This window comes from Coregonus lavaretus (assembly GCF_964263955.1).
Source record: "Coregonus lavaretus genome assembly, chromosome: 27".
Taxonomy (NCBI): Eukaryota; Metazoa; Chordata; class Actinopteri; order Salmoniformes; family Salmonidae; genus Coregonus; species Coregonus lavaretus.
In genome coordinates, this window is record NC_140014.1 from 4,299,364 (window position 1) to 4,317,764 (window position 18,401).

Sequence of the window (18,401 nt, forward strand, 5' to 3'; positions counted from 1 at the left end):
CGCAAAAAGCTGTTCCACAGATGGAAGAAGGCGCAATAGCAGTGGGGAAAAGGGTGCTCGTGCATTGATAAGCACACCAAAGACTGCATTAACGAGTACTTAGAGTTGAAGTCGGAAGTTTACATACACCTTAGCCAAATACATTTAAACTCAGTTTTTCACAATTCTTAACATTTAGTAAAGAATTCCCTGTCTTAGGTCAGTTAGGATCACCCCTTTATTTTAAGAATGTGAAATGTCAGAATAATTGTAGAGAGAATGATTTATTTCAGCTTTTATTTCTTTCATCACATTCCCAGTGGGTCAGAAGTTTACATACACTCAATTAGTATTTGGTAGCATTGCCTTTAAATTGTTTAACTTGGGTCAAACGTTTAGGGTAGCCTTCCACAAACTTCCCACAATAAGTTGGGTGAATTTTGGCCCATTCCTCCTGAGAGAGATGGTGTAACTGAGTCAGGTTCGTAGGCCTCCTTGCTCGCACACGCTTTTTCAGTTCTGCCCACAAATGTTCTATAGGATTGAGGTCAGGGCTTTGTGATGGCCACTCCAATACCTTCACTTTGTTGTCCTTAAGCCAAATTTTGCCACAACTTCGGAAGTATGCTTGGGGTCATTGTCCATTTGGAAGACCCATTTGTGACCAAACTTTAACTTCCTGACTGATGTCTTGAGATGTTGCTTCAATATATCCACATCATTTTCCTTCCTCATGATGCCATCTATTTTCTGAAGTGCACCAGTCCCTCCTGCAGCAAAGCACCCCCACAGCATGATGCTGCCACCTCCGTGCTTCACGGTTGGCATGGTGTTCTTCGGCTTGCAAGCCACCCCCTTTTTCTTCTAAACATAACAATGGTCATTATGGCTAAACAGTTCTATTTTTGTTTAATCAGACCAGAGGACATTTCTCCAAAAAAGTATGATCTTTGTCCCCATGTGCAGTTGCAAACCGTAGTCTGGCTTTTTTATGGCGGTTTTGGAGCAGTGGCTTCTTCCTTGCTGAGCAGCCTTTCAGGTTATGTCGATATAGGACTTGTTTTACTGTGGATATAGATACTTTTGTACCTGTTTCCTCCAACATATTCACAAGGTCATTTGCTGTTGTTCTGGGATTGATTTGCACTTTTCGCACCAAAGTTTGTTCATCTCTAGGAGACAGAACGCGTCTCCTTCCTGAGCGGTATGATGGCTGCAGGGTCCCATGGTGTTTATATTTGCGTACTATTGTTTGTACAGATTAACGTGGTACTTTCAGGCATTTGTAAATTGCTCCCAATGATGAACCAGACTTGTGGAGGTCTACAATTCTTTTTCTGAGGTCTTGGCTGATTTGTTTAGATTTTCCCATGATGTCAAGCAAAGAGGCACTGAGTTTGAAGGTAGGCCTTGAAATACATTCACAGGTACACCTCCAATTGACTCAAATTATGTCAATTAGCCTATCAGATGCTTCTAAAGCCATGACATCATTTTCTGGAATTCTCCAAGCTGTTTAAAGGCACAGTCAACATAGTGTATGTAAACTTCTGACCCACTGGAATTGTGATACAGTGAATTATAAGTGAAATAATCTGTCTGTAAACAATTGTTGGAAAAATGACTTGTGTCATGCACAAAGTAGATGTCCTAACCGACTTGCCAAAACAATAGTTTGTTAACAAGAAATGTGTGGAGTGGTTGAAAAACGAGTTTTAATGACTAAGAATGCGGTGATTGACAGAGTCGAAAGCCTTGGCCAGGTCGATGAAGACGGCTGCACAGTACTGTCTTTTATCGATCGCGGTTATAATATCGTTTAGGACCTTGAGCGTGGCTGAGGTTTACCCATGACCAGCTTGGAAACCAGATTGCATAGCAGAGAAGGTACAGTGGGATTCGAAATGGTCGATGATCTGTTTGTTAACTTGGCTTTTAAATACTTCCGAAAGGCAGGGCAGGATGGATATACAGTGAGGGAAAAAAGTATTTCATCCCCTACTGATTTTGAACGTTTGCCCACTGACAAAGAAATGATCAGTCTATAATTTTAATGGTAGTTTTATTTGAACAGTGAGAGACAGAATAACAATAACAAAATCCAGAAAAATTCATGTCAAAAATGTTATAAATTGATTTGCATTTTAATGAGCGAAATAAGTATTTGACCCCTCTGCAAAACATGATTTAGTACTTGGTGGCAAAACCCTTGTTGGCAATCACAGAGGTCAGACATTTCTTGTAGTTGGCCATCAGGTTTGCACACATCTCAGGAGGAATTTTGTCCCACTCCTCTTTGCAGATCTTCTCCAAGTCATTAAGGTTTCGTGGCTGATGTTTGGCGACTCGAACATTCAGCTCCCTCCACAGATTTTCTATGGGATTAAGGTCTGGAGACTGGCTAGGCCACTCCAGGACCTTAATGTGCTTCTTCTTGAGCCACTCCTTTGTTGCCTTAGCCGTGTGTTTTGGGTCATTGTCATGCTGGAATACCCATCCACGACCCATTTTCAATGCCCTGGCTGAAGGAAGGAGGTTCTCACCCAAGATTTGACGGTACATGGCCCCGTCCATCATCCCTTTGATGCGGTGAACTTGTCCTGTCCCCTTAGCAGAAAAACACCCCCAAAGCATAATGTTTCCACCTCCATGTTTGACGGTGGGAATGGTGTTCTTGGGGTCATAGGCAGCATTCCTCCTCCTCCAAACACGGTGAGTTGAGTTGATGCCAAAGAGCTCAATTTTGGTCATCTGACCACAACACATTCACCCAGTTCTCCTCTGAATCATTCAGATGTTCATTGGCAAACTTCAGATGGGCATGTATATGTGCTTTCTTGAGCAGGAGGACCTTGCGGGCGCTGCAGGATTTCAGTCCTTCACGGCGTAGTGTGTTACCAATTGTTTTCTTGGTGACTATGGTCCCAGCTGCCTTGAGATCATTGACAAGATCCTCCCGTGTAGTTCTGGACTGATTCCTCACCGTTCTCATGATCACGAGGTGAGATTTTGCATGGAGCCCCAGGCCGAGGGAGATTGACAGTTCTTTTGTGTTTCTTCCATTTGCGAATATTCGCACCAACTGTTGTCACCTTCTCAACAAGCTGCTTGGCGACGGTCTTGTAGCCCATTCCAGACTTGTGTAGGTCTACAATCTTGTCCCTGACATCCTTGGAGAGCTCTTTGGTCTTGGCCATGGTGGAGAGTTTGGAATCTGATTGATTGATTGCTTCTGTGGACAGGTGTCTTTTATACAGGTAACAAACTGAGATTAGGAGCACTCCCTTTAAGAGTGTGCTCCTAATCTCAGCTCGTTACCTGTATAAAAGACACCTGGGAGCCAGAAATCTTTCTGATTGAGAGGGGGTCAAATACTTATTTCCTTCATTAAAATGCAAATCAATTTATAACATTTATGCTATTTATGTTATTCTGTCTCTCACTTTTCAAATAAACCTACCATTAAAATTATAGACTGATCATGTCTTTGTCAGTGGGCCCAAGTACAAAATCAGCAGGGGATCAAATACTTTTTTCCCTCACTGTAGGTCTGTAACAGTTTGAATCTAGAGTGTCACCCCCTTTGAAGAGGGGGATGACCACGGCAGCTTTCCAATCTCTGGGTATTTCAGACGATACGAAAGAGAGACTAGTAATAGGGGTTGCGACATTTTTGGCGGCTAATTTTAGAAAGAAAGGGTCCAGATTGTCTAGCCCAGCTGATTTGTAGGTTGCAGCGGAAGGTGCAGAGCTGGTGGCCGGGATAGGGGTAGCCAGGTGGAAGGCATGGCCAGCCGTATCAAAATAATCTAACTCCACTGTCCAATTTACAGTAGCTATTACAGTGAAAAAATGCTTCACCGGGTCAATCTGAAACTTTCGACACACACTGCTGCTATTTAGTGGCCAAAATCTAAATTGCGCCTAAACTGCAATATTATATTGTGGCCTTTCTCTTGCATTTCAAAGATGATTAAATTAAAAACACATTTTTGTTTGTATTATCTTTTACCAGATCTAATATGTTATATTCTCCTACATTACTTTCACGTTTCCACAAACTTCAAAGTGTTTCCTTTCAAATGGTATCAAGAATATGCAAATCCTTGCTTCAGGTCCTGAGCTACAGGATACGATCCTGTAGAAAAAAGGGTACGATCCTTAAGAAGTGAAATAAAGACGTCACATCTAGAAGCCTGCTGAATTTGCAAGATTTACTTTTATTTATTTTGATTTCGGCACAAATGAAAATGTGGCACTGACTCGCCCATGGATTGTTGTCTCAATCAAGAGTTCGGTGTACGACTAGCCATGTGCGACATGCATGCGCAGTTACAAGCCTGCTAGTGTTAGCGGCAGGTGGACGAGCAGTATCCACCATCGTAGTATGGATGAAGCCTTTATAAAAGCCTGAGTAGATCCTAGCTTCTTTCGTAGTATACCACTCAGGAAAGGGTTTGCCTGCCCCTGCGTTTGTTTGTGTGTGTGTTAATGCACATGCAGTACAGTACCTTCAGAAAGTATTCACACCCCATGACTTTTTATAGATTTTGTGTTACAAAGTGGGATTAAAATGGATATTATTGTATTTTATATCTACACAAAATACTCAAACTGGAATAAAAATACTAACATTTGTAGAAAATGTATGAAAAATAAAACACTAATATATCTTGATTAGATAAGTATTCAACCCCCTGAGTCAATGCATGTTAGAATCACCTTTGGCAGCGATTACAGCTGTAAGTCTTTCCGGGTCTTTCTGGGTACGTCTCGAAGAGCTTTGCACACCTGGATTGTACAATATTTGCACATTATAATTTTTTTATTCTTCAAGCTCTGTCAAGTTGATGTTGATCATTGCTAGACAGCCATTTTCAAGTCTTGCCATAGATATTCAGCACAAAAAGCATATTTCTCTCAAATGTTGTGCACAAATTTGTTTACATCCCTGTTAGTGAGCATTTTTCCTTTGCCAAGAAAGTCCATCCACCTGACAGGGGTGGCACATCAAGAAGCTGATTAAACAGCATGATCATTACACAGGTGCACCTTGTGCTGGGGACAATAAAAACCCACTCTAAAATGTGCAGTTTTGTCACACAACACAATGGCACAGATGTATCAAGTTTTGAGGGAGCGTGCAATTGGCATGCTGACTGCAGGAAAGTCCGCCAGAGCTGTTGCCAGAAAATTGAATGTTCATTTCTCTTCCATAAGCCGCCTCCAACGTCATTATAGAGAATTTGGCAGTACGTCCAACCGGCCTCACAACCGCAGACCATGTGTTTGGCGTCGTGTGGGCGAGCGGTTTGCTGATGTCAATGTTGTGATTGCCCCATGGTGGCGGTGGGGTTATGGTATGGGCAGTCATAATCTACGGACAACGAACACAATAGCATTTTATCTATTGACAATTTGAATGCACAAAAATACCGTGACGAGTTCCCGAGGCCCATTGTGAGGCCCATTTTTTAAAATATAGTTATCTGTATTCCTAGTCATGTGGAATCCATAGATAAGGGCCTAATGAATGTATTTCAATTGACTGAAATCCTCATATGAACTGTAACTCAGTAAAATCTTTGAAATTGTTGCATGTTGCGTTTGTACTTTTGTTCAGTATACAGTGGGGGGGAAAAAGTATTTAGTCAGCCACCAATTGTGCAAGTTCTCCCACTTAAAAAGATGAGAGAGGCCTGTAATTTTCATCATAGGTACACGTCAACTATGACAGACAAATTGAGGAAAAAAATTCCAGAAAATCACATTGTAGGATTTTTTATGAATTTATTTGCAAATTATGGTGGAAAATAAGTATTTGGTCACCTACAAACAAGCAAGATTTCTGGCTCTCACAGACCTGTAACTTCTTCTTTAAGAGGCTCCTCTGTCCTCCACTCGTTACCTGTATTAATGGCACCTGTTTGAACTTGTTATCAGTATAAAAGACACCTGTCCACAACCTCAAACAGTCACACTCCAAACTCCACTATGGCCAAGACCAAAGAGCTGTCAAAGGACACCAGAAACAAAATTGTAGACCTGCACCAGGCTGGGAAGACTGAATCTGCAATAGGTAAGCAGCTTGGTTTGAAGAAATCAACTGTGGGAGCAATTATTAGGAAATGGAAGACATACAAGACCACTGATAATCTCCCTCGATCTGGGGCTCCACGCAAGATCTCACCCCGTGGGGTCAAAATGATCACAAGAACGGTGAGCAAAAATCCCAGAACCACACGTGGGGACGTAGTGAATGACCTGCAGAGAGCTGGGACCAAAGTAACAAAGCCTACCATCAGTAACACACTACGCCGCCAGGGACTCAAATCCTGCAGTGCCAGACGTGTCCCCCTGCTTAAGCCAGTACATGTCCAGGCCCATCTGAAGTTTGCTAGAGTGCATTTGGATGATCCAGAAGAGGATTGGGAGAATGTCAGATGAAACCAAAATATAACTTTTTGGTAAAAACTCAACTCGTCGTGTTTGGAGGACAAAGAATGCTGAGTTGCATCCAAAGAACACCATACCTACTGTGAAGCATGGGGGTGGAAACATCATGCTTTGGGGCAGTTTTTCTGCAAAAGGACCAGGACGACTGATCCGTGTAAAGGAAAGAATGAATGGGGCCATGTATCGTGAGATTTTGAGTGAAAACCTCCTTCCATCAGCAAGGGCATTGAAGATGAAACGTGGCTGGGTCTTTCAGCATGACAATGATCCCAAACACACCGCCCGGGCAACGAAGGAGTGGCTTCGTAAGAAGCATTTCAAGGTCCTGGAGTGGCCTAGCCAGTCTCCAGATCTCAACCCCATAGAACAACTTTGGAGGGAGTTGAAAGTCCGTGTTGCCCAGCGACAGCCCCAAAACATCACTGCTCTAGAGGAGATCTGCATGGAGGAATGGGCCAAAATACCAGCAACAGTGTGTGAAAACCTTGTGAAGACTTACAGAAAACGTTTGACCTGTGTCATTGCCAACAAACGGTATATAACAAAGTATTGAGAAACTTTTGTTATTGACCAAATACTTATTTTCCACCATCATATGCCAATAAATTCATTAAAAGTCCTACAATGTGATTTTCTGGAATTTGTTTTCTCATTTTGTCTGTCATAGTTGACGTGTACCTATGATGAAAATTACAGGCCTCTCTCATCTTTTTAAGTGGGAGAACTTGCACAATTGGTGGCTGACTGAATACTTTTTTTCCCCACTGTATGTTACTCCAAATCTTAAAGACATGTTCACTTCAAATGATATGCTTTTGCTCACAAAGATTAAACAGGACCTGGTTAACTGGTCTGCCCTACCAACCTCTCTTTTTGTCAGGATTAATGTGGTCAGGATGAATATCCTTCCTCGGCTAAATTATCTATTCCAAACTATCCACTGCCATCTTTCTCAGTCCTTTTTTCAGAAAAAGAACTCTATTATCTCCAAATATATCTGGAACAATAATAAACCTAGAACCAAATTTACCAAACTAATTAAGCCTAAGGACTTAGGAGGGGGCTCTTTGCCAAATATGCAACTATATTCCTGTTCTGCTCAGATCAAGCACATGATTAGTTGGTGCCTAGACAGACATGACTCACTTTGGGTTGGGATGGAACTAATAGCATGTCATCCAAAAGCAATAGCTTCCTTACCATTTACTAAAGCTTTGAAAAGATCCTGGCCTTATCTGACAATTTTACAATCCATAATACACTCTTAGCTTGGAAAGATGCAAGGAGATACTTGCAGATTCCAGACCATATATCACTCTGGTCACCGATTGCCCTTAATCCTGACTCCCCCACCCCCTATAAGGAGTATTGGACTTCTGGGCTGGAAGACGAAGGGTACCTGACCTTCTGACCTTACGCCTTTATTTACTCAAGACTCTTAAATCATTCTAACAGATAAAATCTGATTTTGACTTACCCAACAAATATTTTTTTAAGTACCTAAATCTTAGACACTTCATAGAGGGTCAGAAGAAAGTGGATAAACTACGTTTTCAAATTACTGAAGTTGAAAAACTATTTACGAATCCTACTGTTTAATCTCCAATTTATATTATATTTTAGTGAACATCATCCTATAATGCATTGAGACATGTTTGGGAGAGAGACATTGGACATGCATTAGGTGAGGAAGACTGGACTTCTATCTGCGAAAGGGTCTACCCCAAATGCACCCCCATAAGCATACAATAACTACATTTCAAATGTTTTCATAGAACCTACTTTACACCTGTCCACCTTCAAAAAATGTTTTTCATTTCATCACATTTGTTTCAAATGTAAACAGGATACTGGCACCTTCATGCACATTTTTTGGTACTGTAGCAGAATCCAGTCTTATTTACACATCTAGAAGATCTTGGGTAGACAATTTGCTCTTTCATCAAATTTATATTTATTCTACTTTGATTGAGAAGTTGTTTGAGCCAGACTCTGTACGTCTGTTCAATAACCTAGTTTATTGTTTATTGTATGTTGTTATTATGGTCCACACCTGAAGTACCATCTGCGAGGATGTGGCTTTCTCAGGCTTCTGCTCTAGAGAAACGTACCTTTGATTTACACCAGAAGTCTGATCAATTATGGAAAATCAGGTCTCCATAGTGGTCCTATGTAGAAAACCTCCCATAAATGCCCCATATTATAATTGTGATGTTTTTATTTATTTTCATTTCATGACTGCCTTTTTGTATAATGTTTTGCTGTATCCTTATTCCTTTTATTGTACTTGGTCTGTGTGGTGCACTTTGTTTGGTTGTCTACATAACCACTGTTAAAAGAAAATAATATTCTAATAAAAAGATAATTACAAAAAATATATTTAAAAAATCACCTGCTCTACATGCTCAAGGAGTGATATGCCTCAAAGGGGTAGGCCTGATGTTGTGGTGACAACTGCCGGACATCTTTTAGGAACAAAGGCTGTGTTACCAGACTCTCCAAGCTTGACCGCTGCTGTGGATCCTGCAGGCAATTATTTTAAAATCAGCATTACCTCTTGTCAATCTGCACTAGATGTACTACATACATTATAGCTGTTACTCAAAAATACATACCTGGCTCCAGCCACTCCTTGTCGCGTTCTTCTCCCTCCAGTGGTGCATGCAAACAACTGCGGAATGCAGGGGTGTTGTGGTCGTGGAGGTCCTGCATGTGGTTCACGAGGCTTCTCCACTTGGCCTCCATCACATCCGGATTTCCACTTGGCATTGAAGCCGCCGTCCAGACCAGATTATTCACTTCAGGTCCTCGCACCCCTTCTCCCTCGACAATGGATCAAGTTTCTTCCCCAGGCCTGTTTTGGAGGCAAAATAATACTTGGGCACTAAACACTCTCTGACACTAAATCGTGTTGTTTTCTTTCGCATGTGAATTCAGCACACAATTAAACATGCCTTTAACATACCTTTGCCACAGTGCCAACAATCATAGAAATGTGTTGTGCCATGGGGACACAACGTCTCTCTCACCCACTTGGCTACCTGTAGAAAGGGGGAAATTACAGTATTAGGCACTGATAACCCACAGTAAGTACATTCAACCATTCTACCACAAATCTATGTTTAATTCTGTAAAGTACTGGGAGGGATTTGACAGGAATTACTTTAGCATCAAACAACCACATTTGTGTCCTGACTAGGAAGGAAGTGTAGAGAATTATTATCTTGCAGGGCTAGTTCATTTTAAGGGCCTACATGAAGATAACTGAACATTAGACATCATATATTCAGGCAACAATTGTCAGTAGCTAACCTCATTAGGTAATAAGTCAATTTGTAGGCTGGTTTACAGGAAATATACTAGGGGGCTATCCTACCTGCTTATAGTAGCAAGCTAGGTCGAATTGTGCATCACATAGCAAGCTACCTCTTTCTACTGGAGAAAGTGCGCCAAAATAATATTACCAGACACAAAACCACAGGATAGCCAGCTAGAGAAAGTGCGGCAAAAGACATTTCTGTGGTAAAATGTCCCAAAATACTCAATGTCTGGATAACACAAGAATACAGGATAAATAGCAAACGTTAGCTAGCTAGCTACAACAGGAATAACTGACTGTGTGTGTTCAAATTACCACATGATAAGTCATGTTGGGAATGGTGCCGACAGAGAGGGCTGCCTTGCTTCTAGCTCTTAGGAAACTTTGCAGTATTTTGTTTTTTTATGTATTATTTCTTACGTAAAAAATAAAAAAAAAAGATGATTTGGCGCCAACAACAAGCAAGCTAACGTTACTAACAAGAAAGCGAACTAAAACTATCTAGCTAGCTAACGTTAACAAAGTAAAAAAACGTCAGCTAACAAGGCTAGCTAACATTAGCTAGCTAACTGAATAGCTAGCAACATCATGTTTCCCCACATAGCTACAGTGAGGGAAAAAAGTATTTGATCCCCTGCTGATTTTGTACGTTTGCCCACTGACAAAGACATGATCAGTCTATAATTTTAATGATAGGTTTATTTGAACAGTGAGAGACAGAATAACAAAAAAAAAAATCCTGAAAAACACATGTCAAAAATGTTATAAATTGATTTGCATTTTAATGAGGGAAATAAGTATTTGACCCCTCTGCAAAACATGACTTAGTACTTGGTGGCAAAACCCTTGTTGGCAATCACAGAGGTCAGACATTTCATGTAGTTGGCCATCAGGTTTGCTCACATCTCAGGAGGGATTCTGTCCCACTCCTCTTTGCAGATCTTCTCCAAGTCATTAAGGTTTCGAGGATGACGTTTGGCAACTCGAACCTTCAGCTCCCTCCACAGATTTTCTATGGGATTAAGGTCTGGAGACTGGCTAGTCTTAATGTGCTTCTTCTTGAGCCACTCCTTTGTTGCCTTGGCCGTGTGTTTTGGGTCATTGTCATGCTGGAATACCCATCCACGACCCATTTTCAATGCCCTGGCTGAGGGAAGGAGGTTCTCACCCAAGATTTGACGGTACATGGCCCCGTCCATCGTCCCTTTGATGCGGTGAAGTTGTCCTGTCCCCTTAGCAGAAAAACACCCCCAAAGCATAATGTTTCCACCTCCATGTTTGACGGTGGGGATGGTGTTCTTGGGGTCATAGGCAGCATTCCTCCTCCTCCAAACATGGCGAGTTGAGTTGATGCCAAAGAGCTCGATTTTGGTCTCATCTGACCACAACACTTTCACCCAGTTCTCCTCTGAATCATTCAGATGTTCATTGGCAAACTTCAGACGGTCATGTATATGTGCTTTCTTGAGCAGGGGGACCTTGCGGGCGCTGCATGATTTCAGTCCTTCACGGAGTAGTGTGTTACCAATTGTTTTCTTGGTGACTATGGTCCCAGCTGCCTTGAGATCATTGACAAGATCCTCCCGTGTAGTTCTGGGCTGATTCCTCACCGTTCTCATGATCATTGCAACTCCACGAAGTGAGATCTTGCATGGAGCCCCAGGCCGAGGGAGATTGACAGTTCTTTTGTGTTTCTTCCATTTGCGAATAATCGCACCAACTGTTGTCACCTTCTCACCAAGCTGCTTGGCGATGGTCTTGTAGCCCATTCCAGCCTTGTGTAGGTCTACAATCTTGTCCTTGACATCCTTGGAAAGCTCTTTGGTGTTGGCCATGGTGGAGAGTTTGGAATCTGATTGAGTGATTGCTTCTGTGGACAGGTGTCATTTATACAGGTAACAAGCTGAGATTAGGAGCACTCCCTTTAAGAGTGTGCTCCTAATCTCAGCTTGTTACCTGTATAAAAGACACCTGGGAGCCAGAAATCTTTTTGATTGAGAGGGGATCAAATACTTATTTCCCTCATTAAAATGCAAATAAATTTATAAACAATTTTACATGCGTTTTTCTGGATTTTTTTGTTGTTATTCTGTCTCTCACTGTTCAAATAAACCTACCATTAAAATAATAGACTGATAATTTCTTTGTCAGTGGGCAAACGTGCAAAATCAGCAGGGGATCAAATACTTTTTTCCCTCACTGTATCTAGTGTGCTAGAATTAGTTGGACTAAATATTCAAAACAACTTACCCGGCTATTTTCCAGTTTGCATGCCACTGTTGGTCGGGCTGCTTAAGCCGGTGTAACGTTACTCCCACTGGTTGATGCCGATGCAGTTGGTGGTAGTGAATGTATGGATGGTTACTGCATTGGGAAGCAGCCTCACACCCTGCTGTGATCGGAAACCCAAGGAGTGCTTCAAACAATCTCCTGGGCGATAATCTTCCTCAATAAAGTGCACACCACACACAACCGAGAAGGTTGATTTCACTGAAGCAGGAAAAACGTATCCTGTGGGTACGGCTGCTGGAGATTGAATTTAATTAACTTTAAGCGCTGTAGTACAGTCGGTAGCTAGCCAGAGTAATCTGGGCGGTCGATCACCTGAACAAATGTCATAGCCAAAATCACAGGCTACGTCACGCACTTGAGGGGGCGTTGCTTACTAGCGTACGCACTTCACAATTGTTTTGGTCTTTCAGGCCGGAGAGGGAAAAAAACAATAGCATGTTTTTGTATTGTCATCTACAAGGGGTGTATATTCTATTTTTATTTGCAAATTTAACTTACAACATGGCCTTTAAAACAGTTTTTTGTGTGAATTTCCCGTCTTTTTTCGGTTTCAGACAAAAGCTAATATTTCCCTTAAAACTTAGTTTTTTGTATGAATATAGTTTTAGTGAATGGAAACATATTTTTGATGCAAAATACCCTTTTGCTGACTGGACTGTGCTATTTTTGGTATTGCGAGTGGGGGTTTGAGTTCGGTCACCTTCATGGTCTATCCCGCTGACCGCAGGCTCTCTCACCTGCCCAGGACGGTCAATAGTCGATCGAACCTATAGCGTCCCTGCTAGGCATAGACACACACACCTCAGAGCTGTCAACACACTACAACTGTGTGTGTGTGTGTGTGTGTGTGTGTGTGTGTGTGTGTGTGTGTTCTTTAATCATAGTTAATTTCTATAGAACAATGGTTATAACTTATCAAAGGTCGTGAATGAGTTAACACTGCCCAAAACTAATATACTGATCTGCTCCTACCTGTATATGTTTTTGTTAATATTTTTGTGAATATTTAACTAAAGTTGATCTGCATCATACTGCATCTGCCTTCCCCCCTGAATGAACATACGCACATAACCAACACACACACACACACACACACACACACACACACACACACACACACACAATACACACTCATATAACACCAGTATTGAAGCAGTGTTTAATGAGTCAAGGTTGCACATTCTTTTGAACCTGTATTGCTTTTTTAAAGAGGCAAGTCAGTGGCACACCACAATCAGAGCCTGTGTGGCACAACTTTTTGCGTAAATTTCATTATTCCAACCAGTTGCCATTCTCTCTCCTCCTACCCCACTACCATCAGAAATATAACTCACTGTTACAGTGCATTCAGAACCCTTCCCTTTATCCACATTTTGTTACATTACAGCCTTATTCTAAAATGAATTAAATAAATAAAAATCCTCATCAATCTACACACAATACCCCATAATGACAAAGCGAAAACAGGTTTTTAGATATTTTAGCAAATTTATTGAACATAAAAAACAGATACCTTATTTACATAAGTATTCAGACCCCTTGCTATGAGACTCGAAATTGAGCTCTGGTGCATCCTGTTTCCATTGATCATCCTTGAGATGTTTCTACAACTTGATTGGAGTCCACCTGTGGTAAATTCAATTTATTGGACATGATTTGGAATGGCACACACCTGTCTAGGTAAGGTCCCACAGTTGACAGTGCATGTCAGAGCAAAAACCAAGCCATGAGGTCAAAGGAATTGTCTGTAGAGCTCTGAGACAGGATTGTGTCGAGGCACAGATCTGGGGAAGGGTAGCAAAACATGTCTGCAGCATTGAAGGTCCCCAAGAACACAGTGGCCTCCATCATTCTTAAATAGAAGAAGTTTGGAACCACCAAGACTCTTCCTAGAACTGGCCGCCCAGGAAAACTGAGCAATTGGGGGAGAAGGTGACCAAGAACTCGATGGTCACTCTGACAGAGCTCTAGAGTAACTCTGTGGAGATGGGAGAACCTTCCAGAAGGACAACCATCTCTTCAGCACTCCACCAATCAGGCCATTATGGTAGAGTGGCCAGACGGAAGCCACTCCTTAGTAAAAGGCACATGACAGCCCGCTTGGAGTTTGCCAGAAGGCACCTAAAGGACTCTCAGACCATGAGAAACAAGATTCTCAGGTCTGATGAAACCAAGATTGAACTATTTTGCGTGAATGCCAAGCGTCACGTCTGGAGGAAACCAGGCACCATCCCTATGGTGAAGCATGGTGGTGGCAGCATCATGCTGTGGGGATGTTTTTCAGCGGCAGGGACTGGGAGACTAGTCAGGATCGAGGGAAATATTAACGGAGCAAAGTACAGAGAGATCCTTGATGGAAACCTGCTCCAGAGCACTCAGGACCTCAGACTGGGGTGAAGGTTCACCTTCCAACAGGACAACGACCCTAAGCACACAGCCAAGACAACACAGGAATGGCTTCTGGACAAGTCTCTGAATGTCCTTGAGTGGCCCAGCCGGAGCCCGGACTTGAACCCGATCTAACATCTCTGGAGAGACCTGAAAATAGCTGTGCAGCGACGCTTCCCATCCAACCTGACAGAGCTTGAGAGGATCTGCAGAGAAGAATGGGAGAAACTCCCCCAATACAGGTGTGCCAAGCTTGTAGTGTCATACACAAGAAGACTCTAGGCTGTAATCGCTGCCAAAGGTGCTTCAACAAAGGAACATTTTCTAAAAACCTGTTTTTGCTTTGTCGTTATAGGGTATTGTGTGTAGATTGATGAGGGGGGAAAAACAATTGAAACCATTTTAGAATACGGCTGTAACGTAACAAAATGTGGAAAAAGTGAAGGGGTCAGAATACTTTCCGAATGCACTGTATATACAATCACCTCCAAAAGTATTGGCTGTATAAGACTGTATAAAATAAATCATTACAAATACTGAGCTATATTGTATGCTAAATATTTTGACAATTATTTATACTAATACAATTACTAGTAATAAAATCAATTCTCAAAAAGATAAGTTTCAATTTTATTGGCACCCCTAAAGATTTTTATTTTTACAAAATCAAACAAAATTACATCTGCATTAACATTCTACTTTAAGTAAATCTCAGCTCAAGGAACTGTATTGTGGCCTTCCATGGCTTCCTGTTTCACTGGGGTATAAACATGAGGTAACACGCATGCAAAATCCATTTGTGATCCATCACCATGGGGAAAGGCAAAGAACTCACAAACGAAAAAAGACATGGTTGTTGACCTTCATAAATCAAGCAATTGGTACCAAAAAATTTTAAAGTTTCAAACCACTGGAACAGTGATAAACTTGCCTGGTAGAGGACGTAAGTGAGTAGTTTAAATAGGATGGCTTATATCAAACTATCAATCAAATATTGTGATTTATGAGGAGGCGGGACTTCCGCCTAGGATTTGAATATCACACCCAGGTGTGACTTCATACCAGGATGTAAATATCACACCCCTAAATCCTGATTGGCTGACAGCCGTGGTATATCAGACCGTTTTCCACGGGTATGACAAAACATGTATTTTTACTGCTCTAATTATATTGGTAACCAGTTTATAATAGCAATAAGGCTCCTTGGGGTTTGTGGTATATGGCCAATATACCATGGCTAACGGCTGTATGCAGGCACTGCGCATTGCGTCGTGCCTAAGAACAGCCCTTAGCTGTGGTATATTGGCCATATACCACACCCCCTCTGGCCTTATTGCTTAAATATCACCCCCCATTGTTCTGAGTGGCCAGTGCTTCACGTCAGGATTTGAATGACACCCATGTGTTATGTTTTTTTTTTTACCACGTGTTGTATGTTAACATCACACCCCACTGTTCTTATTATAGTATTGTGGGTGTGAGGAATGGTCCTAGTGTCCGTGTGCAGACATGTTGTGAAAGGTGTTATTGGGGTGACAGAAACTGTGTTGATCAAGGGGCTATTGTATTGGGGCCTATGGTGACATGTGGGGATTGATGTGATGGTTTAGTTAGAATGGGGGTTCCATGTCTGGGCATGACACCTATACCCCATTGGCCAATTTCCTTAACCAGTGAGAATGCTTGATGTTGTGATGGGCTAGTCAGAAGAGGGGTTTGTGTGTATTAGTCGGGAGGGGCTGGTGATGTGGGTCTGGACAGATCAACTCTAAAAAGTATTTGTTGCTTCAAATAATTGTTTTATTAAAACCAGAGCTGTGAATTTAAAACATGCAGGGTTAATTTAATTATGTTTGGTGATTAAAACAAGACCATTTATTCAGAAAACCATTTTACCCCCATTTTGAAAAAGGTACATGTCCAAGATTCACAGTTGGAGATACCTTCCTGACTTATTGGGTTGATAATGTCTTGTTTGTATGCCTAAAAAACTGGTTGGGGGTAGGCTTGGGCCTCCCAGAGCATTCACATCTGGCCTAGTGGGGAATCAATAAGTGGCAAAAACACAAATATTGAAATAGCGATATTGGTGCCCACCCCTAAAATGTACACATTGAGAAGTAATTGTATTGATTGTAACATTCTTGTATGCTTAGCTTTGTGTTTTGCTTGAGTGCTTGTTTTTTAAACAACAGTATTGAATGAGAATTGTAGCAAATAAATATAATTGTATATTTGAATTACCAATGCTGTATAGTGCTTAGAGAAATTAAATATCCTGATATGCCTTGCTCATATCGATATCAAAATAAATCTGCATTATATTGAAATAGCGATATTGGTGCCCACCACTAATATCTGGGATGTAAAATGTAATCCTTAATACTAGAAAACTGATATCTGCAACGTCAGTGAATATAATTGTGCGTGTAAGAGATCCTTCTTGATCTTAAAAATCGAATAATTAAATCTGTAATCAAAACCAGGCTACAGCTACAAGTCCAGACACACCACCCCCCAATTACAAAGGGTCTAGAGAGGGGCCGTCTTGTCTTGGGCGCGACAGCGAATCAACAATGTTTATGCAGATTTTACCCTTGCAAAGGGTTCTGGGGGTGATCTACTGTATTCCGTGAGTCCAAATGTGAACTTCACATTTCCATATCATAAAACTCATGTCATATACAGTGTCACAATGTTTGATGTACTCAGTCAATTGGAAATTTGCTTAGAGTTTTGATACATGAGCCATTTTGATGATCTGATTAGATTTTTGTGCTAAGAGTTGTGAAAATGTTCCACATAATTGTAAAACATTGCAAGGGTTTTCTAATGATCAATTAGCCTTTTAAAATGATAAACTTGGATTAGCAAACACAACGTGCCATTTGAACACAGGACTGATGGTTTCTGATAATGGGCCTCTGTACACCCATGTAGATATTCCATTAAGAATCAGCCGTTTCCAGCTACAATAGCCATTTACAACAAGGACATTTCTAAGTGACCCCAAACTTTTGAACGGTAGTGTATACCACGGTGGGTTTGGCGTTGAAAGAAGGATGCATATGCAGAAAATAACTCCATACCTACTGTAAAATATGGTGGCTGTTTTGCTTACACTGGTCCTGGGGGCCTTGTTAAGGTCAACAGCATCAAGAACTCTACCAAGTACCATCAAATTGTTGCCAAAAATGTGATTGCCTCTGCCATGAGGCTGAACTCTTCCAGCAAGACAAAGACCCAAAGCACAATTCAAAATCCACAAACAAATGGTCATTTGACCACAAAATCAACATTTTGCAATGGCAATCTCTGGACTAAAACCCATTGAAAACCTGGTTTGAATTGAAGAGGGCAGTCCATAAGCGCAGACCGAAGGATATCAAGGATCTGGAAAGATTCTATATGGAGTAATGGTTTAAGATCCCTCCCAGTGTGTTCTCCAATCTCATAAACCATTATATAAAAAGGTTCAGTGCCGTTATCTTTGCAAGGGGAGGGTGCACAAAGTATTGAAAACGGGTGCCAATATTTTCTTTTCCCTACGTTTTTTTTTATTTGGCATTTTTTATTATTATACAGATAACAGACAGAAGAGGTAGAGGGCAGAACACACACGGATCCCCTACCAAATCAAACCCACCCCAACCCCCCCCCCCATGCTCTAACAGAGCCCCACCCCAAAACCAGACTTAAAGCGTGCATGATATACAAGGGTGCCAATCATTTTGAGGGAAAAAGTATTACTTGTTGAACAAAATCTCTTTCTCTGAGCAATTGTATTATTATAATTTTTTTGAGCATACAAAATGTAGCTCAGTACTTATATTATTTATTTTATACAGTCTTTTTTGCTCATCTTTATCAAGGGTTCCAATCATTTTGAAGGTGACCGTATGAATATAAATCCCTGATTGTTTGCGTCACAAAACTGTCACGGCCATCATGCATCACTAAGGGGTCA

General features: G+C 41.3%; 1 protein-coding gene across 1 annotated transcript in view; it reads left to right on the plus strand.

Annotated features, from left to right (window-relative positions):
- The window catches only part of babam2 (BRISC and BRCA1 A complex member 2), a 193,113-nt gene that overhangs the window by 164,835 nt on the left and 9,877 nt on the right, over nucleotides 1-18,401 (plus strand). The gene's annotated exons all lie outside the window — the stretch shown is intronic.